The 26187-nt window shown below is 42.7% G+C and overlaps 1 protein-coding gene across 7 annotated transcripts in view; it reads right to left on the bottom strand.

Moving 5' to 3' along the window:
* LOC107998190 (protein gustavus) overlaps positions 1-26187 on the bottom strand; it is a 215902-nt gene that overhangs the window by 152550 nt on the left and 37165 nt on the right. The window lies entirely within an intron of this gene.

The raw sequence follows: 26187 nt of genomic DNA on the forward strand, positions 1-26187 counted from the left end.
CGCGGGGGAGGAAGGGAGGGCGCGGAGTATCGGGCTTGTTCTCATTGGATGGGAGAGGGGAGGAGAGGGATATAATTTTCCAGACGGTTCGGAACGAGCGCATTCATCTTTCTCGTCCTCGTGAACGACCGCAGACGCGATTACACAAACCTGCTACCTTCACCTGAAATATTGCATATTGCTCGACCTTGACGAGGTAGCACGCAGTTCTGTGCCGGGAAGAAAAAAAAAACGCCTAGCGTGCAACTGTGCCAAAAGTGACCGTGTGCCAAGGCTGACTGGCGTTTATACCCACCCACGTTTGGTCAATTCTCGCAGACACCGAAATAATGTAGAAATCGAGAACAAGGCAATTCCATACAACGGCACACACGTACTTAATGAGATAAGAGAAAGATCTTGATAGATCTCTCAATAGATCTGGAGAATCGTTCGCACAGTAATAATTGAAAATTGAAAATAGAACAGGAAGATTATATTGCATCGATTATCTAAATTATACGATGAAATCATACATCGAATACGAGAGGTTTGATCGATCGGTTGAAGATAAGATTTTCGTTTATATCGAAACAGATCGAATCACGCGTCCGTCACGTTTTCCAAGTATCATAAAATTTGTTAATTATATTTGCCTTATCGCGCAAAATTTCATTTTCCATATATATATATGGATATCGTACAATGAGATTCATCCTAGTCTAGACGCGATTTAATTAAATCGATGATTCCGTTCGATAATCGAATCAAAATCAACGCTCTGAACGCTTTTTTAAACGCTTTTAAAGCGAAGAAAGAAAAAGCGAATTGGGATAATTCCCGCGAACGAGAATGCATAATGAGATGGAATATTGGCGTTAAACAGAATTGGACAAGTGACAAGGGCGCGTATAATGGAAGTTGGAATCAAGGAAGCACAAAACCGATTGATCGGGGTCCCAATTGTAATTAGTCTCGTCTCCGATGCGCGTTATCGCCCGCCGCGGTTTCATGAATATCCTCCGCTCGAAAACACGATGGTAACTGAACGGTTGGTGAAAAGCGGCCCGGGGGAGGGGAGGGGGGAGAGGGTGCTTTCATTAAATCCGCGACAAACAACGTCCCATCGGTGTCGTTTCCCCGAAACGTTCACGGTGGCAGACACTTTGAAATAATAACGAGAGTACAAGTAGTTCGTATAAACCGCGCGGAACGATAACCTTTGTGCGCGAAATTGCGCGAATAAAGCGCGCGTGTTTCGTTAACGAGAAACGCTTTCGCGAATGGTAGTAGCTGGCTCGAGTTTCAGCAAGTGGAAAACCGAGCTTTTACCGTGCTCGTGGATACCAAGCATTGCCAATAAACTCCTCCTTTTCACCATGGAAGAGGAGAGAGAGAGAGAGAGAGAGAGAATTCGATTTCATTTAGAGCTTTAGATTTTAAAACGACACCGATCCGATGTAACTAACTTTCTCCAGCTATCTTCTCCGAGTTCCTTCGACCGAGTTTAAGGGAAGCGAAAGACGATAGTCGATTGATCAACGATAAATGTTCATCGGTGGAAACAAGTGTGGTGTTCGTCGCGTATATTAATGCAATTGTAACACAGAGGGGCGATGAAACGACGATCCTTATTTAAAGGATCGACGTATTGAGAGCGTAGAAGAATTCAGAGTGTTACTTCTCGCAATATAATGTAGGCTAATTACGATTTGTGACCAAGATCTACTATAGAGAGTATCAAAGATACTTATACCGAATATTCAAACAGTTACGCGAACTTGAACTTTGGAAAGAATCGGAAAAGTTCAAGTTATATATAAGGAACTAAACTCGGCCTAACCTTGCCAATAATCGAATACGATCGATTAAAAAAAAACTCCCGTTAAAATCGTTATAAATACTCGCCCTTCCTTCGAAACAACACGCGTTTCAAATCAAGAAACCAAGAGTTACCTCGACAAACCGTATATACAACCATACGATGATTTGTACGCGTTTTCGCATAAATTTCTCTTAATGCAATCGGAGGAAAAACCTTGGAGAATTCGATCAATTTGGGCAAAAAGCGAAACTCCATATTCGAAATGAAATTCCTACCCTAAAATGAAACCGGATCCGCGAGAGAATTTTCTTCCCCCCTCCCCGAAAACCATCTAAATGCTGGACACGGAACGCGGTTGTCAGCGCGAGGAGAGGAATGGCGCGTCGCGCGTGCCACCGCACGAATTAGGAGGATGTATTCGCCGCATTGTTCCGCCCACGCTTTTTGCCACCCGTAATCCAAGGGACGAGGACGAGCCACGACGAGTAGAGAATCGGTCGGCGACGCTTCGCAGTTGCCGCAATCGGTTTGCTTGGAAAACCCCGTCCCCAGGATCGCGCTAAAACCTGTCTGGCATCTGTGCCGTCTGGTAAACTGCACCGGTATCGCGATATCGATTCGAGGGAGGGAGAGTTTAGGTTGAGAGAAATGGCCGTTTTACTAGGACGCTCGCACACGAGCGACGACACGGCGGCCGGCCGGCCGCATCCCGGCCGGGCGCATGCATAAATACAGGCAAAGGGGGATGCCACGGCGGACCGATTAAAAGTGGGTAATTTGATGGAAAAACTCGTCAGAGCGAGCGGAAAAAGCAAACGACGTAGAAAATCGGAGAGGGAGGAAGTAGGCGGGGGAGGGGAGGAGGAGGGGCATTTGAAATACGGTAATAAGGAGAGACGCCTACGGGGCTTGCTCCCTGGGTTTCTTCGCGGTGCACCAGGCGCGAACGGAATAATTGCCAGTAGGGGGAGGAAAAAAAAAATTCAACGTTGGGAGAATCGTAACGGGGCTCCATTGAAAGAGATCCCGTGAAATTTCCTACCTCGTCTCGAATCGAGAATTTTTCTTTCTTCTCCTTTAATTTTAAAATCGTAGAGAGAGAGAGAGAGAGGAGCGATGCGAAATTATCAATTAGAGACGCGACAGTTTAACGAGTGTACGCGACAACGATGCATCACACGGCGAGCTGATGTATCTGCCTCCCCCCTAAACGTTGAAATTTCCCCCACCCCCGACAAATTTAGTCCGCATTATTCGATAATTAAGCCGTAGAACGATAGCCGTTTATCCGGTCGATTAGCAAGCGGGGTAATTATACAACGTTCATGCAGATCCAGCAAGCTAATTACTATAAAATCATCGGTCGAGACACGAATTCCCTTCAGGCCAATACACGCCGTGCTCCGCACGACCTCATCATGCTCGTTATAATCGATCCGCGGGGGAGGAGAGGGAGGGGAGGGGAAGGGAAGGAGAAGAGGAGAACCGCACCACCGCCGCCACCGCCACCGACCACTCCGTTTTTATTTTTCTCCCTTTTAAAAGTCAACTTCCCCTTGCGGCTTCCCCCTTTCGCCGTGCAAATACTCCCTTTCCCTTCGACGAACGACACAATCGTCGAGGATCGTAACGAGCATCGATTACGTCAAAGTGAAACCTCCTTCGTTGTATAACAAACAGCGGTGAACCGTGTATCGCGTTGGATCGTGGTAACAAGTAGCAGACCAGGAAATCACGCGCGTGGATCGTGGTCGTTTCCACCGTGCTTGGGGGCCCATCATTGTTCGACCGAATGACGCGGAATGACGCTTGATCCGCACCGTGAACAACGTAACCGTGAACGTCATCTCGACGGACCTTGAACGGCGATTCGAGCGTCGTCCATCTCATTTCAAGTTTCACCCCCTCCTTTCCCGTACGTATATTCGTCGCAAGACCGAATATCTCGCGAGGCAACCTCTTCGCTCGTGATAACAATAGTAATAATAATAATAATAATCGTAACGCTCAATTGATTTACGACGAATTGAGTCAACGCCCGGCTAACGAGCTGATCGCTCCTCCTGAGGGAAGAGAGTCGAGAAACGATCTTCCCTCCTTTCTCTTCGTTCCACAAGTTTACGCTCCGAGAATTACCATCTCGAAAACGTACTAATACTAGCGAGGGAAGAGGGGAGAGAGAAGGAGGGGGGGAGTGTTTCGTATCCGGCCACGATCGATTTCGAAATAGGTCGCGGCTGTCGAAAGATAGGATTTGACGCAAGGATATTCCTGGCACGCGATTGGAAATTTTAATCTAGGCTCCCTCGTTGTTAATTAACGCCGTATCTACCATGTCATTGCTACAAAAGCGGTCCGGTTGGATTCCCCCTCTTTTCCCCGTCCAGGGAATAACTTTTTGATTATACTCTTTTTTTTCTTTTCTTTTTTTTCTTTTTTTTAAACACCGCGCCGTTTCAATTTCATGCATCCGCCCCGACGGTAAATTAATACGATCCGAAACGGCCTCGAAACGGCTAAGGCAAGGTATCGGTCGGTTATTATTTGTTTCGATTTTCAGCAATTCTTTTCTTTTTTTCCCCGGCGCGAACTTGGCCTATATCGGAGAGAGGACAGAGCCTCGTTGAGAAATACCGGCGGATATTATTGCGCGATCGTGTCGCGGGAATAACAAAAAGATACGTGACGAAGTTGATGGGAAAAAAGAAAAAACCGTGTCGAGAATATCGAGCAGGGAAAGATACGCCATCGATCGTCCCTCGAATGTTGGAACGAGTTCATCAACGTTTCACGCCGCTTCGACTTCCAATTGTAAAAACGTATCGAGAGAATTGAAAGCAATTTCAACGATTTCCAACGATCGACGATTTGTTTCGACGAGAAGGCAGATCCGCGAAACGTAAACGGGTTTTCGAGAAGTAAAATGGCTCGTTTAATAAATGGCTCGGTAAACATCTGACGCGGCGAGGAATATCGCAGTGAAAACGTTCTTTTCGAAAGTTCGCAAGTTGGGCGAATAAAGGCCGAGCGGAAGGTTTTCAACGTAAGATCCCCAACGTAATCTACGGAATCCTATGGAACTCGTAGCTCTCTAACGATCTTCCAGCGCCACAGCTTGGTATCTTGGCAGCAAGCAACGTCTCTTGGAGAGCAGAGAGGGAGAGGGAAGAGGCGGAAGGGGGAGCCGTGTAATACCCGTCTCGTTCGGAACCATTATGAGAAAAAATTCAATTTTCAACGTGGAAGAATCCAGGAAGGAGGTTGCTGTTTCGATGGAAAGAGGTCGATAGCGGAAAGATGATCAGCGGGGAGCATTTATCGAGTTTTGAGGATGAAAAATGCAAAGGGGAGGATGGGGGGTGGCAATGGCCGAGCGACCCCTTCCCTCTCCATCCCGTCCCGCTTACGACGCTCGTCCAATTTCGCCGTGAAAAGGGTGTAAGAAAAACGAAGACGCGAAAGGCACAAAGGAAGACAGCAGGAATGTCCCTTTCAGGAGGTGCACCCTGTGCAAATACGACCAGGCAAATGGACTGCTCGGGGCACTGTGCCCCCCTCCACCATGTCCCATCGCGCGACAAAAGTAACCGACCGACTGTTCCCGTGTATAGTATTGTGCCGCGTTTTCCGGACGAGTTCACTGCGGAATGGCCGTTCTGCTCTACGGGAATCGGGCGAGCATCAATGCCCACGTTTTCTTCTCCACGATTCTTCGTTCCCGCGCCGCTATCTCGTTTCCCTTCCTCGTCGAGTGCTCTCCTCTTTTCACCACGATAGGAGAATCGTGTCCCTGGCTCGTTAAAGGGCAACGAGACAATTTTACCATAATCGCGTATCGTTAACTCGATACGGCGTCGGGGAATTTAGAAATGTAATCTGGCCAAGATCGAGGAGAGGAGAGGAGAGGGGAGGGGCGTGTTGGATCAAGAGATTACTCGGAAGAGAACTCGGGATGCATCGGGGAAATTGGGAGGGGGGTGAGAAATCGGGCGACGAGATCTCGACGCTCGTTTTGATACGAGATAAACATAAAGTAATGCGATAGATTTCGACGATAAACTTGGCGCAACGAGTCGACCTTCTCAACTCGGATTTACGATTCGTTTCCTTCGAATCGTAAGATGATCTCTTTAAAAGGAAAGGAAGGATCCGATTTATCGAAACGATAGAACGTTTCTTCTGTTAATCGAATCGGTGATCGTCGAAATAAACAGTTAAAAGCTAATTAATAAAATACGAAATGCCACGAATGATCAAGCGGCAACGAAAAATGCATTAGAATAGAATCAAATGGGGATAATCGAGAGAGAGAGAGAGAGAGGAGACGGAAGGAGAATGGAACGTTATCGCGTGATTGTCGCGGCGCAACAATTGAATTAACGAGGGGGGAAGGGAGGAGATTAATTGCAAATAACAACGTTATAAAACGGACCCGTGAACATTCCACACTTGGCCAAATCGCGCGATCCCGATAACACGCGGACTCGTTATTGCCGAGCTTTTCAACGGGCGCAATGTGGATCACAGAGGTTTAGGGGGGAGGAGGAAGGCCGTTTATTTCTCTCCGTTTTGCGGGTTTATATTTTTTTACGACTTTTTCGAACGAGGGTGAAAAGTGTCTCTCTCTTTCTCTCTCTCATCAAGGCCAAGCCTCGGTGCAATCTCCTCTCCTCTTGTCGAGTTTCAACGTATGCGCAGGCGACAAAGATAAGCTCGTGTGCCGTATAAAAAAGAACCACGTGGAAAAATGTATTCGAGTGTTCGTGGAATTTTCTACGAGTGCAATTTCAAAAGGCTCGGCGAATAGTAAATACAATACGGATTAATCGAAATTTCAGTATTCGTCGTTCACAGAGAAATCACTTTTGTTTTTTCCTTGACTTTCTCTCTCTCTCTCTCTCTCTCATCTCCGAATCGGAAAACAGATTCGAAAATCGGCAAGCAGCGCCGATAGATGATTAATTTCAAGGGAATGACGAGTATCTGGCGAGCGGAACGATTAAAGCGGGACGAACGAGCTATTCTATCGAAGCCAAGAATTCATGCACCAAGGGATTAAGTAAGTACAAGTTTTCAGGTTAAGCCTGGGAGCATTGGGATTAGCTCGGTAACTACAACACCGGTTTTAGCGTGCTCGCGACCGTTTCGTCGATACACGTGTACGTGTAGCCAAGTTCTCCTCAAACATTTGTTCCGGCTCTGAGGGCCGTTTTCCCAGGATTTCCAAACTCGAGACGCTATTCTTTCTCACATATATGCCACGTTTGCGAAAATAGACATTCGACGATATACTATTTTCGAGTAGAAAATTACTCGATTCGAGGGGGATTCGAGGAGGTAAGAGTTTGACGGATGGTCTTCTTTTCCCGCCACCGACAACATTGGAAAGGGAATTTTCTTTTTGCGTATCGTGTGGTCTTTTCCTCGTGGCGAGGGAGAACGTTCTGGGAAATACATTTCATGGTGGCTGGACGCTTTGTCACGAGGCGGGGAGAAGGTACGATGGAAAGAGAAAACTCCTTTCTCTCTCGTCCCCTATCAATCCTCTCTCTTCCGGTCCCCCTTACACCTTGGATGGCGCCCACGTTCCACAGGACAGAGGACAGAGCTGGTGATTCATCAGCCGTTATTATCCTATAATGGAGTTTTTTTTTTCGAGCAAAAATAGCTCACCAGTGAAACGAAGAAAATATTTTAAAATATCGTTATACAAGATATTGTGTAATAATAATACAGGTGTCGTTCGGATGGCCTCGAAGATACCTCGAACGAATATATTTTTATTATTCTTTTTCAAATTATTCGCATGGAAACGCGCACGCAAAGAAAGAATTGTTAAACTTTTTCCCAACTATTCGACAATTGTTTCGATTCTAAATTAAGAAAATATTATTTTCACACGCGTATTGTATACTCAAGTGTGGAAGAGGCAAGAATGCGGCAATTAATATTCATTGAACGGGAAATGGAAAAAAAATTCGCGCGAATAAATTATTCTTCCCTTTCCAATTTCAATTCCAATTTTATTTTTCAATCATCAAACCCCTTTCGCCCAATTAATTTTGCCAAGAAACAACATCTCACTGGCCAACGCCGCAATTTCCACCGTATTTCCATCCTGTTATCATCCGCCCCTTTTTCTTTCAATTCAACCGTATTTTCCGTAATATATCCATTTACGGGTCAAATCGTGGCCGTCCTTTGCATGAAAGATGAGCCACGGAAATAAAAGTTTCATGGGCCACGACGTTCCATCTTGCACGCGTATCCATTCGCCATAAAGAATGAAATATCGCGTGTTCACGAACGAATCGTTCGCGGCGTAAATTCTAATATTGACGTATATAAGTTGCTCTTTTGTCGTAAACCAGCTAAAAATAAAAACGGAAAAAATATGTTCGCCTCTCTCTCTCTTTCTCTCTCCTTTCAAGCGAACTTCAAACGATCACGACACATTGATTCGAAAGGAAAAACCGTGGAAAAGAGCAGCGAGCAAGCCATCCCTCTTTCCCCCTCACCCCCCACCGAGATGGAAAAGTTTCGTTGTTCGATTCCACTTTCGCGATATTCCATCTCGAGCGCGATTCTTTGACGAGGTTGAAACTAAGTTCCGATTAAATCTCCACGATGCGACCGTTCGATAAGACCGGCGACGCGTAAAACGCGATGCGCTTTATTAAAATCGAAGAATCGGGAGGGAAAGAGGGAAGGAAGAGAGAGAGAGAGAGAGAGAGAGAGAGGGGAGGTTTCGAGGGAAGAAAATTAATATCGCGCGCGGTTCGTAACTTTCGCCAAACACCCAATATTGTTTAACTTCGGTATTATTCCTTTATTATTTTTTTTTTTTTACGATGACATTTTTCGGCATCCATTGGATATTGGAATTATTGAATCCGACGACGTTCTCACCAGTGATTCTCTTTTGTAGAGAAGAACATTTTAGAAAGAACGTTTTTCGATTTGCACTTATCGTATGAAAAGTTACGAGTAGTAATTCTAACGTTAATATTTCAGGTATTCTAAGGAACTTTTCGACATTTTCTTGGAGCACAATTATGTGACCAATCGGGTAAATATAATTTGGAATGCGATCGAAATCTATAGAGCTCGAATTGGACGAATGTTATGGAAAAGGCCACACTGCCGTGCGGCCGAGTCTATTTACGAAACGTGATTACAATTGCAATTGTATGTAAATGATAAATATTTGACGTGGAAATTGAATCGGAGCCGATACGGTGTCGATTGTCGAGCAATCGATGATGATAGGAGACGAGTAATTTAAGTAAAAGTTCTAGTTATGATTACAAGAACGTAATCGTTAAATCTATTCCTCCAATCACATCAACTCTTGCAAAAAGCCCGTGGAAATATTTATTTCGTATATTTTAAATCGTTTTGATTTGAATGAACGCAAAGATCTGACCAAAACTAAACTAAATTAATTTACACGAGACCGAGTAAATATATCACATATATAATATATACGAATCGAGGTATATTATAAATATTTTAAATTTTAAATCAAACAAAAAGAACAAAATAACTCCTCTTTATTTTACACGAACCATATATTATTAAAAAATATCTCGAAATTTCCATTACAAATATATTTCATCGCTCTAAAATTAAACAAAAACATTTCATTATTTCATATATATATATATATATATATATATATATATTTCACTGTCGAGTTTCTTTCATTATCATTAAATCATCGGTTCAAAAACCCGACAAACGTTTCTTTACACAACAACGCCAGCGATGAAATAAAACTGTAGGAAAAACAAAAAAGGGAAACAGGTCTGGCGCGTGGTGGTCGTAATAATGGAGAGAGCATAAATCTCCCAAGAACGACCAACAGACCTCTGCACCTCTGGCTGATTCATTCAAATTAGGCGGCACGGATTTCAGAAGAACATTTTAGACACACGAGCGATCTCGAAAAAAAAAAAGGAATTAAACGAAAACCGAGTGAAAACGGGTATTACGTCGAATATGAATATTTTATTGCGTTTAATAAAAATAATAAAAAAGAGTATGACGAAAGATTATAAAATCGAAAGATTTTCAGGAAGGTAGATTTCCTCGAGGAAACGAGGCTAGCTAAAGCAGCTGTGCAATCTATAAATAGAGGCGGAACACACCTCGTGTATCGTGCATAGATAACGAGAGAAGCTACGCGATATATCTAACCAAACGTATCCAATTCACACGGAAAAGCGACACGGAGGGAGAAAAATAGGTAAAAAGATTTGAGAGGGAAACATTATCGAAAGTTATTATCATCGGCGTGTAAAGTCGTAAGGGAGAATCACTTTCGAAAAATATCTTATCCTCGAATCCTCAACCTCAAGAGTTCCTTCGTTCTGGCACGTCGTTAAACGGTGAAGGGGGGGAAGAGGGCAGCAGTCGTTCCGGAGGCAGCTTCATATTTTCCGCCGAATATTTTCTCCTTTACCATCCGGGTGTAACAGGTAGAGAGAAAGAGAGAGAGAGGGTGCACAGGCCGAGTATAAATACGCGTTATCCATAATTTCACATTCAGAACGGTTCTCGGCGACGTGTTACTACCCTCGAAGGGTTGAAAACCTTTCGTGAATCTCGCTTAGGGGAGGAAGAGGAGGAGGAAACGATGAATAGGTAAAACCGAGAGGAAGGAAGGAAAGATGGAAACGTAAAAAAAAGAGGAAAGGTAAAAAAGAGAGAGGGAAGCAGAGGAGCGGAGAGATTTTCCTCGAGCGCGTAACGACGTAAATAAAGGCGGTAAATCCGATCAAGAGCGGTCCCTCGAGCGAGGGTGTGTGTACCAACACGCGTGCATGGCAAACGAAGCGGTGCATAGACGTGCGCGCGTGCATAGCCTCGCAACGAGGGGGAGAGAAGATGCAACTTGGGGATGCCAAGGATAGAATTTTCGAGGCGAGCTCGCGAATCGAGCGTGTGCTCCGCACATACACACTCGTGGATCTCCGTATCGGGTTACCTACGTGTATCTGCGTGGTGGATGGTATCGTGAGAGAGAGGGCGAGCTTGTGCATCACGAGAACGAATATAATGCTCCCTGTTTTACGCGAGGACCATAATGGTATACGAGAGTAACCGAGAGAGGGGAAGAAAGAGAGAGGGAGAGAGAAAGAGTCGTACGTAGAAAGAGGCGGCGGGCCGACGGGGAATGCACGCACGAATTCCTCCGGCAGAAATTAGTATAATTATCGTGACGGGGCGAAGGGATGGAATTTCGCGTTTCTTACATTAACGCGAGGAGGGGAATTTAACGAACATTTTCATTTTACTCGTTAATGAAGTAGTATTCCAAGCAAGTATTTATGTACATATACATGTTTTTCGCGTTATTTTGAATAGAATTATCTTGCTTCTTCTTTTATTTAAGGGAGAAATGAATAAAACGTCGAATAGGAAAGGTATGCAGGTGTAATATATATTCTGTAACGAAGTAAAGCGATATCGCGATGTTATTGATGTGGTAACGCTGGGAACTTGGAGATTTTATATTTAATTTTTCCGGCCCGAAGCCAACTGCGGACACAGAGATTTTAGTGTATGCTTTTCAGACAAATACGCGGGTCGGTCAGTCAATAAATAAAAGCCATCTCTCTAAGCTATAACTTTCGTTCTAAAAATACAACGTATATACGTATCGTTATTGCAATATTGTTGCTGCTTCCATTCTACCCGAGTTGCCAATTACGCACGAAACAAATTATCGCGTAAAATTGGATCCAAGTTTAGAAAATATATTTTTGACAAGGAAAAAAAATTAATTCCTCTTCAAACGAAAAATTTCTTTTTATTTACGTTCGACCAAATGGAAACAGGTAATCGCACGCGTCGCAAACGATGGAAGCAAAAATGCTCGCGGATCGTTTCCATATTTTCAAAACAGGCGAAGCTAACCGATGGAATCGGCCAACGTGAGGAACGATCGAAAATGGCGAATGAAAATGGATCTGGCCCCGATTGCCTTTGCCGAGAATCATCTAAACGTTGAATGGCAAATGTCCAAAGCAACCTTTTATCTGTTTCACGTATACTTCATTTATACTCAAATATATATATATATATATATATATATATATATATATATACATATATATATAAGGAGAGATAATACATAAGTAGCTTCGACCGTTCCTCCTGCATTTATAAGGATTTCGGAGACCGCGGGATTTGCGATTCGATTTTGTTAAAAGGAACTGTGAGTATTCCTGAATTTTACTACTCCTCGACTAATCAAATATAATAAATATAATAATGATTAGTTAAAATCGATATCGAGTCGTTAGATATCAATGTATAAATTTTGATAATATCGATACCATATCGATATTTTTAAAAATATTATTGGATTTTCACTTTTAAACGTTCCTATTTATCAAAGAATCGTCCAATTGTCGATAATCTAATCTATTTCTAGCTTAGAAACATAAGCTAACAAATATCGAAATTTTCACTTTAAACAGGCATCAATTTTTGACTTTAAAATATTGGTTTTAAAAATACGACCAGAGATATTGTACGATACCTCCTCATAAGTATTTTGATATGGAACTGTTTGATGAATACTGTTTCAACAGTGGCGAAGAAATTTCAACATCATTGATATTCACCACGCTCCTAGGATTGTTTCTCCACATTCTCTCAGCTCGAATAAGCTTTCTCTCCCTCTCCGCCTCTCTCTTGCCACTGTCGACAATCCACGTACTGGATGGACACGGTGGATTACTTAATCCAGAGGAAGCGGGCTCCGCTTGTGCTCTCCTGTCACGTCCCTTCAAACGCTGACGCAACCGGTCGCGTTTACACCGACGCTGTAATCCGATCGGTGAAATTGTTTCGTTGATAGCCACACAACCGTGAATCGCCAGGCTATCTTGTCTGGTTCGCCGATCGATAGCTCGTTCTTTCGGAAATTTTCGGCCCTTTGTCACGGAAGCTTCGGTGGTCGCAAAGGGAGGACCTTCTCTTCTTCGCCCGCTGGGGGAGAGACGAGAACTTTCTTCCTCGAGGAGAAGAACTTTGTCAACAACCGGTTGACCCTGCACGCTCGAAAGATGAGAGGAGGACGGGGAGGAGGAAAGAGAGCTGGGATAAACGGCAAATTGGAAAGAAACGGCGAGAGATTCTCTCCCGACAATAATTCCTCGGATGCGGGGAGGAGCGTGAAGAAATCGAAGAATTTTTCGCGTCTTAAAGACAGCAACGATTTGAAATTCGTTTCGCGACTCGAGTTGATGGAAGTGTGAAACTTTGAAAATGATCTTTCTTCTTCAAATATTTGAGAATATCTAGTTAGAAGTTTTCGAAAGAGGGTATTATAAATCTCTGTCGAGGTTGAGATAATATCACCTTTCAATACGTGCGCAAATGAAGTCTAATAAATAAATATAGGAAGTAGTTGGATCGTAGTTTTCGATCAATTCTGATCATCATTTTCTCCTTATCAAACGAGACACATTACCAATTTAATGAGTAGCATTCGCGCGCGAGCGTATCACTTGGCCACGTACCCATTACGCTTATGTAAACACCGTATTGTACGTATGCAAAGTGCGTATTATATTTACGTGTCGGTAGCCGCGGTTCGTTATGTAAGAGGTGTATTGTGTTAATGTAAAGCGTTCAGAAATCACAGCACCGACTATCCGAGTATCAAATCTACGAGACGTAAACGAACAGCGCGATGTAACAAAACTGTTGATTAAACGATGAATTTAGCATTACGAATTAACGAAAAGAAATGAAAAAAAGAGAAAAGAGTATCTTCCATTAAATTCCGTCCGCAAATCATTGTTTGTCGACGAATCAAATTTAAAAATATATATATATATAACGTGATGTCACAAATTATTTACATAAAAGCGTCGATTAAAAATCACTTTTTTCGTTAAAAGTGTTTTAATGCGAATCACTTAAGAAATCATCGCGTCGATATAAAAAAAAAAAAGACACATAAACGACGATGAGAATACTTACGTAAAACTATCGATTAAACGATAATGGAGAGATATTAAAATAAAAAGTAAGAAAAAGTTAGTTTATCGAAAGGTCGCCTCGATTCGCAAACGATCCGTGCAAACTCTCGATAGGATTTTTTTTATTTATAAATCGTCCGTAGTTGTGTTAAAAAAAGAAAAAAAAAAGAAAAAGAAGAATGTCAGCCGTTTGACACGACGCTTCCGGTAGTAGACGAGTATCAGAGGTCATCTGATACGAGGCTAAAGTAGTAAATTGCAGTGGCGGTTCGGTGCATGCGGCATGAAGGCAATTCACTCGTCGATATATATACAGCTGGCATAGGACAACACGATTTAGAAGTCGGTGCAAACAATTCTATTTCAGGGATAAGTGGTTTTAATATATGTAACGTAACGTGCGCGGTTGGTATTCATGATCCATAGACGGCAATAATCGCTAGTATCAAACTGTTACACACTGTCCCGTGCCACGAAACGCGACACGTTCTTCCGTTCACTGTCAACCGGTATCGATAACTTTGCCAGTAGCGGGATCGAGTGTCGAGCAAACATCCCACCACCTGTTCTACGATGTCCATGCGTGGACTTCTTCTTTTTCTTTTTTTTTAATTTCGCGCCAGAGGGAGCCTTTCGAGTCGAATCAGGAGGAGGAAAGTTCATTCCTCCAATTTGATCGGTTGAATTTTGAAATTGAATATAGAACGATGAAATTATCAAACGACGTTTAATCATATCGAACTTTTTCCTGAACGGTGATTAAGTACATTATAAATATTTATAGCATATTAGAAGAAAAAAGGAGGAAAGAATATATGAATTATTAATATGTTTCCGCGTAACGATTTATTAATCGACGTACGCGACACGCTCGTTTTTCAATTTTATGAAAAAGAAAAAAATGGAAAATATCGAAAATGTTTAATATCTTAAAAATCGATAATTTGTATTTAACGATACTCGAATATTCGAATTATAATTAATTTGGGAACTGGACAATTGTTCTCCGCATGGAATTCGATATCGAAGAAGTCAAGAAATTAAATTGTTATGCAGATCATAGATAACATCTCATAATATACCAAAAAGTGAATCGATTAATGGCATGGCCGCGATCAAATACCGTACAACCGCGCATCCGGACATCTTATTAAGAGGAGGCCGCCCAACTAACTACATCTTATTAAGAGGAACACCGTGGTACGCCGAAATTTATTCGCTCGTTTCTCTCTCTCTACAATACCATCGAAAGAGAGAGAGGGAGGAAGATATCTAATTACAACGCAAGAATGTCAAAGCAATGCTATCCCATAGATTATGCATGCACCGTGATCATAGTGACATTGTTCATCGAATTAAAGAATAATCCATTAACGAATCCGCGAGTCAGCGACAAATTAGTTCTTCCTTCATTTTCCACGGGGGATGAAGTCGAGGAACGTCGTCAAAGGGTCGCGACCGATAACAGAGAGTTAAAATTCGAGGGAGATTCGAGTGGAGAAAATACATTTATATATATATATACATATATTCGATGATTTTACGGGCGATGATGGAAGAGATCCGCGATACGCGGTGGGCGGGAATTTAAAAGTGGAAGCTACTTCCGGTCACACAGGGACGATAACGCAATATCTGCTTTCACAAGGAACGATTTATCGTAGCGCGTAAGGCACTGCGCTTTCAGACCGGACATAAGCGTCGTCGTCAAGCCCTCCTCCTCTCCCCTCCTTTCTAATCGATTTTCTTTTGCCCCTCTCTTCTCCGATACCACCCTCCGGCTTAATGGAACCGGCGAAACGCTTCTCTCTCTCCCCTCCTCTCCTCTCTTCTAACCGAATTATCCGAAAAATGGCCGAGAATATCGCGAAATACTCTCGATCGTTTGATAACCGATCGTTGGAAGGATGGAGGAGACAAAAGAGAAGGAAAGGGGAAGGGGAAAAAGAGAAGAAACGATTCGATTCATGGAAATTACGTAAAATTACGCGGAAAGGAGACGTACCGTTCTTTTTGGGGCGGAAAGATCGATACCGTGTGTACCTGTACGTGTGTACATACATGTGTCGAAAAACGCCAATCCCATCACGATCCTTCTTCTCGTTTTCCGCGACTGTTATAGACGTGCGCTGCCGATAGATCCACTTATTTTTCACTCCAGCGGGGTGAGAGAAAGAGAGGAAGGGGAGATAGGAGGAAAAAAGCATCGATCGTATCCCAACGATCGACAACGAATCGCCGGACGCCACCACGGTTGTAAACCTGCCACAACGTCCACCGTTTCTGTTTCTTCCATTTCGCGTTAGCGCGCAATCTGTCCCCGATAAAGCGTAAATTGGAAAACTCGTCGTGGTCGGGGCCGGCCGGCCATTGTCGCGCGTCCTGTTTCTCTAAAAATAACGAAAACGAAAAAAAGATGGAGGAGGGTCAAGGGGGAGTGGAAAAACACACACACACACACACACGGAAACATTACTCTGTCCCCCGCGAATCGATTTCACCGCGTGAAACCGCATCTCGAGCGAAACGAAACCGAGACAAAACCGACGAATACGACGAAGACGGTCGGCCATTAATACGTTCCATATTTTACGGCCACCCTCCATCCACCGACCGCCATTTGTATTCCGCTAGGCGCGCGGACTTTCGAAAAATATAACGGGTGGTAGCCCGGTGTGGATCGGTTCGCGACTTCATCGCAACGACGCTCGAATACCAAAGAGGAATACGCGCCCCCCTCCCTCCCTCCCTTCCAGCCCCGTTGTCTCGGCTGAATAAATTTCAATTTCAGCCGGGAGGGAAGGCACGACGACGTCGATGCGACGAGAGAACGGCGCTAAAGAGAACGAGTTGCAAGTGTTGGTGCATTTACGTAAGCCGAGGCTGTACCGCCTCGTACTACTACGAATAATGCAATTAACTTGTTCTACAGATAGCGTAATTCAATTTCTGGAAAGGCTGTACCCGCCTCTACAGGTGAAATTAATTGTTCGTGGCGCGGAAGAGAGAGAAAGAGAGGGAGGAAGAAAAGGGTGTAAGCCTCGCCGCGGTCGGCGGAGGACGGAATCCAAGGGTGTTCTCTCGAGGAATATAAGGAGTGGGAAGGTGGAGGAAGGATATCTATTCTCGGCGGGAGATTCTTCCACGGAGCGCCGAGATATGCCGGGTAACATTGCCGCTGCTAATTACAAAGTATCCCGAGTCGCCAAGATCTTCGAGCAATTAATTATCTCGACAAGTGGCCAATTAAATAAGACAAATCGACGGCGTGCAACATCACCGCGTAACCAAAAAAGTGGCTCTCCCCACTTCGGGATAATAGAATCGAACGGCGATCGATCGGTATTGGGGAGGCAAGGTCGAATCCGAGTGCGATCGTGTGAAGTTTCAGAGTTCAAGAATATTGCGAGAGAGAAGGAAATAAACGATAAACGTAATTGCTACGACGCGTGATTGTTGGAGAGAACTCGAGGAAAAACAAAATTGTAATTATTTCTTGCTTGCAATTGAATAATTTCTCGCTCTATATCCGATACCGATCTATCTCGTAAACACGATCTTAAATGATCGATTCTTCCGTATCGAATTTCACTCCAAGGTTTTATCCCTTACTCCTTATCGCTACTTCGATTCCTTCAAATTTCGACGAATGACTAATCACGACTAACCTTCTTTATGATTTTATCTCTTGCCCTCTTGAAATTATTGGTTTAGAGGAAGACTCTAGAGAAAGAGTCGAGTACGAATAGATGTAAAATATAAGTTTTTCTATAAGTTTGATCATTCGTAAACGACGACGTTCTGCCCTCGGCATAAAAGAAACGAAGCGGTAGCGAAAGCAAAGGACGTTTTAATTAATTCGAAGCATCCGGGCGGAGGAAGACTAGCAGGATATGAAAAGCGTCGAATCTGCGGGAGACTCGTATCGCGTGTAAACAAGGGTACAGCCTGTTTTCATCGGCGGAGGATGTTTCTGGCGACATCCGATTAACCGACGAAGCCGGGGGGTTGCTTCCGTTATTACGAGCGAATTGCCCTCTCCCTTGCCCTCGAGAAACTGCAATCCTATGCGGCTAAACACCTGACTCGTGTGTACACAGCGCCGCTTCGTCGAAACGTATCCCAGGAACGACGCGATGCCTCTCAAATCAAATTACGACCGCCTCGTTACGAGTCGTGATCCTAGCCTGTGGTGCTGCTTTCCAACCACCGTGTTTTCCACCCTCTTTTTTTTATTTATCGGCGGAGGTGCGGACGCGACTCTCTTCTCGGGTTTTTCTCAAAGAAATTACGACCGAGGAAGTAACGAGAGGTGATGCATTCAGCAAAACGAGGCGCATTTAAGATGCTATGCAAGTTCCTGTTTGCGAGTAGCGACGGGCGATTAAATCGAATGTAGCGAAGATTCGAAACTAGTTTCTCATCGTAATTATAAAATTAAACTTTCCGTATAAATTCGAATCATCGAGTGAAATGTCTGGCTGGTTACGTATCTAAATACGTTCGATCAAGTTGTTCAATGCCGTGTTTATATTTGGTCGATCAATTTTAATCGACGACACGGTATCGGCAAATTCAACGTGAAACTACGCACAAACTGAAACGCGGATGAAACGATCTAGTCGGTGAAATCATCAAATTAGGAAGCCGGAAGAGATTAGTTCAATCGTTGTCAGCGATGTGTCATAAATTCAACCAACGCACGTCCAAGAAGCATATAACGCAGTTAGCGATGTGATAATTTCATTCCACGATAATTCCATTCAAAATTTCATTGTTCACGCCCTCTCGTCTTATAAAATCTCCTCGAATTCGCGTCACGAGGGATAGGTGAATCCTTCGCGAATCGCAAAAATCGAATTGGCACGGGGATTGGAATTTCATTTGCGCGAAACTCGCCGCCAACCGTCCTTCCTTTCTCTCCTCGGCTAAAGAATCGTAACTAAAGCTGTTAGCACATGGTAATCCCGTTCCGCAGCTTCCATTCAAATTTCATCGCTTACAAAATTTTCTCCAGTCCCACGAATCAAGCGTACACCTCTCGGAATTAAATGAAAAATATTGAATGAAATTTCATCGTAGTGAAATTCGTCGATTCGTCGAATTATTCAAGCATTAGTGCGTGACAATTTCATTTCGTCACCTACAATTCTTGTAAAATTTGTATCTATTCGTCAAAGAAATTTTCATCAACACGCATTCCACGTTTTTCCGTCCAAATTTCGCGAATCAAAGAAATTACAAAATTTCATTATCGTAAAACTTCGTTATCACGTTTCCCATTTTCTATCCACATTTTTTATCAAAACATGCGTCTATTCCGAAGCTTCCGCTGAATCGAACCTTTCTGAAAAGAAAACGCAAACTTTCGAAATCATAATCATTCGAAACTTATCTCGAAAAATCTTAAAAAAATACCCACGAACCATTTCTCGAATCGAATCAAAACCAGCAAAGGGATTTTGCAAAATTTCGCAACACACGGACCGATTCCGGTTATAACTTACCGATCCGATCGGCTGCATTTTCCCTGGTATTTAGGTATACGAAGCACCGAGCGTTATAGAGAAACCAGAGAGGAAACTGCTCTACCAGTTTTCAGGTGCTCGCGCAATATTCCACGTTCGAACTCGTATATCGGCGGCGAACGTGAAAGGGGTCAGGCTAATGGTTCGCGGCGAGATACAGTAATCTATGCGATTCCCGTGGCGGGCCGGTGTGTATCAACTGTGTGTGCACGAGTGTAACAACGACAGTAGTGCGCCCACTGGTTGTGAACGGTTGCCGCGAAATTCAATCCCCTTCCGGGATGGTTCGACAGGGAAAAACTGTTCGCTGGTGGAAAAAAAAAGAAAAAAAACTACCGCCAGGGATGATAAAATTGATACCGGGTCGTGCAAGCGAACCCTCCACGGTTTATTCGCGATGATTAAAGTCTTAAAAACCGATCTCCCCTGCCTCCGGGGGGAGAGTAATTTATCGGGCAGGCGCAGTAACTTTGGCCGTCGTTAAAATATTAATAAAGGTGCCGATACTTCCTCGCGAGGGAGGGAGAAAGAGAGAGTATCAAAGCGCGAGGCAATCTTATCTTTTCGAATCGAAGTGTCGCCATGGGATCGGAGAATACTCTGTGGGGCTCTGGGGTTTCGGCACAGCGGTCGTCGTCCCGGCGCCTGCCTCTTTCAACAACGTGAACAGAGGAAGCTGCATTACGTACGTAGCTTATAGATCCGCAAGAAACCTTGAAAACATGATGAAACATTAGGTTTATATCTCGTCGTTACGTTATTGTTACGTTTTAATTAATGAATAGAAGCTGAGATCGGAAGATCGTTTCGAAGATTATTCGTGGAATTCGATCCTACTCGCCAGAGATGCTCATCGGTGTCGAGTAATTTTGGGCAACTACTCTCCAGGAGCTCGATTATTTTCGCCTAAAAACGATATTTGATATGAGATCGAGCGCGTCGTTCTTGTAAAAGAAGAATTTCCCTCTATCTCTATCTTTCCTTCTTCTAAAGCTGTGGAATACCGAACTTACCTCCCGACTCTTAAGATCTTTTTTCTTCTCTTCGAAATAAAGGATTCCTCGTCGGCGAAGTAACACACGCGCCTTCGAATCTCTAATAGAGATCTCGATCGACTCGATCGTTAACTTTTCCAATTCTCTCGATTCCTAAGTAGGAATCTCTCTCTCCCTCTCCCTTTTTTCGGTAATTGAGCGATAAATATTTCGCGGGCGGAAAGAAAATTCTTGCCTCTCGATGAATGGCTCTCGAACGAAGCCCCAAGTGCTCGGCTTTCTCCGAAATTAGCGCGATCAATTTCGCTCTTGACAATTAATTGCCTCGCATGTCGAGAGGCTCGGTTGATTTAATCTCCCCGGCTACGTGGTGCGCCCACGTAGTGATCGACTGACGATTCCACGCTCGCCCCACCGTTTTGTTCGCCATTTTCCCTTTATCCTTTAACCGCCGATGAATTTTCCGATCCCATCGATCCGATCCCACGCCGACGTCTCCGTCCACGAGTCCAGGGAATCGCGAACTCCATCTTCGAGAAACCCACCTTCTCCCGGGACTGGCATCCCAGTAAGAAATAAAACGAGAGAAACAGAGGGATACAAGCTGGGTCGACGTTCATCAAACTTTTACAAGATCGTCAACTGGATGAAATGATTCCTCCTCCATGCTCGATTTTTAACGATAAATAAATTCGAGAGCAAATGCTTAAAAGATTATTAAGATTGCATCGAAACGTTTAATAGAAAGAAACATATTCCGTTACGTGAATTTTACGCGATGTGGAATAGAGTAACAGAAGAAGAACGAACGAACAACGATCCGTTACGAAAGAATTAAACACCTGCGCTGCATATAATTATGCTAAGGTATTACGTGACGATTATCGTGATATTAAATTGTAGAAATAGGATTTTAAAAGTTTAAGAAGCCGAAATAAAATAACGAAGTCCCGAATAAAATTTCGATGATAAATTTCACCGATTACAAACCCTCGTTACCGGATCACACGACGATATAATCGCGTCCAACTTTTCGCCGTTGAAAAAGGTAGCGAGCTGGCGCCCCACGTACTTATTAAGACCCTCGAAAAACACGGGAAATATTTCACGGAAACGCGAAAGAGCACGTACGCGTAAAACACCGCATCCTCCAGGTGAAAATGCGCTAAAACTTTCCGGTTACGATATATTTTCAGAGCGCGTGCACCGGAGGCAACGACGTAAAACCGGCCGTACGTTTTCCGTACGTCCGTGAACTACGATTATCTCGAACGAAGAAGGGAACGACCGGCTTCCTGTCGCGTCCGATATTTTATCGCGTGCAATAATGAGTCGACTGGATGGGGAGCGGGCCGTGATCGTTCCCAATAAGTATCTCTCCTCGCGAGTGGGGGGATTCGAGAGGGTCCAGATCTCGAGAATCGAATCGAAATCGAAAGTCGATGCAGAAAAATTTCGTTCGAGAAATCCTTTGATTGTCGACCCGTCGAAATGATATTCAAATTTGGGTTGCGGATGAAAGTGAAAGTGGGAGAGACAGCTGTAAATCGCTCTGTTTCCATCTACGTTTATTTATATCAATTTTCAACTCATAAATACACTCGGTAAATACTGGAGCAATTAAACCCGTCGAAACGATTTAATTTCATATTTTTAATTTTTTCATCATCATTTGTGTTAAAAAATGACGAAAGTGTTTTTGGTAAAATTAATATACTTCTCTATTTTGAGATATAATTTTTTTCTTTGCAATCATTTATACGTAAAGTATTAATTACTTTTACGTTTTTACAATTTTCTGTGTTTATCTTGTATTCCAGAATCTAAACTATCTTCGATATGCCAGCTGCATTATTTAAAAGCAGTGAGATCGAAACCTTGTGTCATCCGGCCGTGGAACAACTCGCGTTCCACGGTAAAAGGAGCGTGAAAAACTTGGCGAAATTGCCCTTGGTATATCATGCCCGATCGCGTTAACGAAAAAGAAGGGGGTAAGGAAGGGTTGGAGAAAGAAGTTCTAACGAGCACAGCGCGTGGTTCCATTAATCACGAGCAACAACCGCTTTAACTCTTCCATGTACAGGGTGATTCTCTCCCTCTGTGGATCTCAATGATATTGCCAGAAAAATTCTTCCCGCAAGAAATAACGCAAGAAAATGTTAAAACTCATTCTCGAATTGACTGATTTTGCACACTGTTTCTTTTTTAATTTCTTTTCCATAGAAAGATTTTTAACTACCTCGAATTTCTTTAGATAAAAGAATTTTTTTCTGACGACACTTTCCAAAGATAGCAATAAAAGATGACGATTTGAGATCCATCATCAAGATTAACAGTACTTTTTTTTTTATGAGAGACCACCCTGTACATGTACTAAGATTCTCTCTCTCGTCCAAGAGGAAGGAAGGAAGGAAGGAAGGAAACGTGAAAACGGGAGTTTCTCCTCTTACAGGTTGTACATCTGATGCTTTATTGCCGTTTGGTAAAGTGGAAAGGCCGCGTTTCAACTCGTGGCTCTGCCCAGTTAAACGGGCAGGAAAGGAAGTTAGGAGGTTCCCGGCTTTTGTGTGTAGATAGTAGTTGAAAGTATCCGGAGAGTATACGCCCATTTTTGACAGAGGAAGTATTCTAATTATATAAAATTACGCGCAATAACTGCGCATCCATTTCATCCTTTGCACACGTTACATTTATATATTCGTACACGTATTCGTAAAATGTATAATAACGGAATATATAATATTTATTCGTACGATCCTCGTATCCTTTTGCAATTCAAAATCATTTGTAAAAACGTTTTATTACATCGGGAAAAAATTGTTCCTACATTTCCACGTAAAAAGCGTTCCAGGATAAATGATTTTAACAGGAATTTAGAATTGAGAGATTCGATCAAACAACTACTAGTTCAATGATAAATTTCTATCCACTTAAAGGTCCATCCAATTATCCAATTCCTACAACAACGTTAATATTAATCGTTAAATTACCGTTGCGACAAAGTCGCGGTACGTACACACACATCGTCCAATCGTATCCTCCACGATCCATAAAAAAAAAAAATATCTCCCATATAACCCGATATTTTTATCTGAATTTTCCCGCTCTAACGAGTTACGCAATCTGTTCCGACGTCTCTGTCTAATGACACCCCCACCTTTTCCGTATCCAATCCTCCGTGTTTTACCTCCGTATAGCGCGGCTTGCTAATTATGCCGTAACTTGGTGCACACCGGTACTCGTACCGGTGGCCACAAATTAATATCGGGATTCCAGCGGTGTATACTGATAACCAGGTCGAGTTTGTAATATGTTATCGTGGCCGGATATCATGATGCACGCGTCACAACGGGCAACATTTGTTAATGGCCTTAACAAGATATCAGAGAGAGAGAGAGAGAGAGGGATTGGTTATTCGTCTCGTCTAATGAAGGAAGCAACGATCGAAAGATTCCACAGAAATTTCCATGTATAAGGATATATATGATCGTGGCTCGAAGATGAAATATCGGTTTGACGAGAGATATTTTTTAAGAAGGAAAGGATATTGGGATAGTTTTAATTTGCTTAACACGATTCAGAGTATCGGAATGCAAATTATGCTCAGAAGAGTGAACGTGATTTCACGTAGTTCGAGAAATTCTTTAAACTTTAAAATTTTCAATCTCGACGAATCGATTATTATCGAAGTAGTTGTTTGAATCTTATATCGAATGTATTACTTGGACACGAAGTACGCGTTTTAATTAAGATCGAACTTCGAAATTTGTTCATCTTTCTATCGAAAGAAAAATCATTTTCAAATTTCGAACTGGAACTCGTTATTACTAGAGAATCAATCTAAGATAGAATTGTGTCGAAAATATTTGATACAAGGCAATTGAAAATTCAAAAAGATTTCTATAAAATCTGATTTACACCCTCTTTCCCTCAAGTCTCACGATGTAATCGAGAAGAAGAAAAATTCGTATCAAAAAAAGATGAAAGGATCGATATCGATGAAGGAATATTTATCAAAAACCTTAACAAGATACCAGGTCTGGTTGACAAGATCGGAAGGAATCAACCAGAGATTTTTCCATTTCAATTTCCATGATAAGGCGAAGGCCACGGAAACGATCGTTTCTATACGATCGATCGATCGAATAGTATCGAAGGAAACGGGGTCCGACCGAAAACCTCTCAATTTTTCACGGGGTTCCTCGATGACGTTTGATGCGACTAATTTATTCACGAGGCGTAGTAGCGGACGGAAGCGCGAACCTTCGAAAGAAACGCGAGAGAAATAAGGAATGGAATAATATAGGAGGTGCAAGTTGACGAAACGAGACGCCGTTAACGCTCAACAGTGTGCTAAGACTGATTTAATGGCGGTGGGTAAAAACGAGGAGCACTATTAAAAACCAGTTCTGAATAAGAGCCAACCGCGGAAACCGCTGTGGTGTTTCCAGCTCGCGGGGAAAATAAAGGAACGAATAAGAAATAATTAGTCGTTTCACCGTTGAACGAAATAAAGAATAATATATCGTACATTTTCTAGAAAAAAATTTTGTGTTATTGGTACACGGAAAAAAACCATTGTTGGAAATACGAGTGAGCGAATCGTTGAAAATCGTTTCCTTTGAAAACCGTAATTTTTCTATTATATAAAATTAGTTAACAAGCGTGCGATGTACGAATGTATTACGTACATTCGATAGAGACATGCGAGAACTCGAGAATTTTCGAGAATATAATGAGCTTCTCGAAAATATCTCGTCACGCGTGAATTCATCGGAATTCCTCAAATTTCGAGAGTCCAATTAGTGTTTCGCGACGAGCTTCGCCTCGATCCTCGGATTCAAACGAATTCCAAGTGTTGACAAACAATTGAGTGACCATTTAATCCCGGATATCGCTGTCTGGCAATGTTTCTCAATTCGTATTAAAGGCGTAGAAGAAATTTAGAAACAGAGTGTATTATGCGATATATAAATATCAATATTGTCGACACACGATTTTCGAAAACCCAAATCACGGATTTCTCGTGGCGTACCTTTAATATTTAGAGAGCATTGCCGGTTTATTCGATGGCGATTATCGATGTTAATAACCGAGCAATTCGTTCGTTTCTCGGTATTCCAATAAATGTGCCGATAAATTCTCATTGGTAACCCGGTTTAAGTGCGTCACTGAGCGTGGAACAAACGCGGCACCCGTGTTACTCTCGTAACATGGGGTGCAAAAATAAAACGAGGGGAAAATTGTTGCATCGTCGATAACCAACCCTTACGTAAGTCAGAAGGGAAAACAGTGACCGCAAGGAAAGGACGGGATCTGGAGGATTTCCGGATATGTCTTGGAAAAATTGAATATGATATTTCGTTGGAAACATCGAAATCGTTATTCCATTCTTTCTCCTCGCGATTCGTATATTCGAGGATGATTGTTATATTACAAATTTAACGGCATAGTTTCATTTAACAGCATTTTCATTATGATCAGAGAAAAATTGAATATTGTGAAAACGAAGACACAGTTTATTATATACACGGGAATAAAAATGCAAATATTTCTTTTTACAAGTACAAGTATTACGAGTATCTATTTTTCTTTTTTTCGTTTCCATTGTTGGAATTATTCTCCTCCCTTATAAAACACGTCATTTCTACTATCTTCCGTCGATGATTCACTTGGCACGACTTCAAAGAAATATGTCAGCATACAGAAGTATGCTACGCTATAAATATCCGATATTTGTAAAAGTAAACGAGCTTAAAAGGATCTAGAGAGAGAAAAAAAAAATTCGAAAATAATCAGACGACCGCAAAAGTTAAACATTCACTTTTTCATTCACTTGTTCTCCGACTCTTCCTTCCTTT

The sequence above is a fragment of the Apis cerana genome, linkage group LG3, assembly GCF_029169275.1.
Source record: "Apis cerana isolate GH-2021 linkage group LG3, AcerK_1.0, whole genome shotgun sequence".
Taxonomy (NCBI): domain Eukaryota; kingdom Metazoa; phylum Arthropoda; class Insecta; order Hymenoptera; family Apidae; genus Apis; species Apis cerana.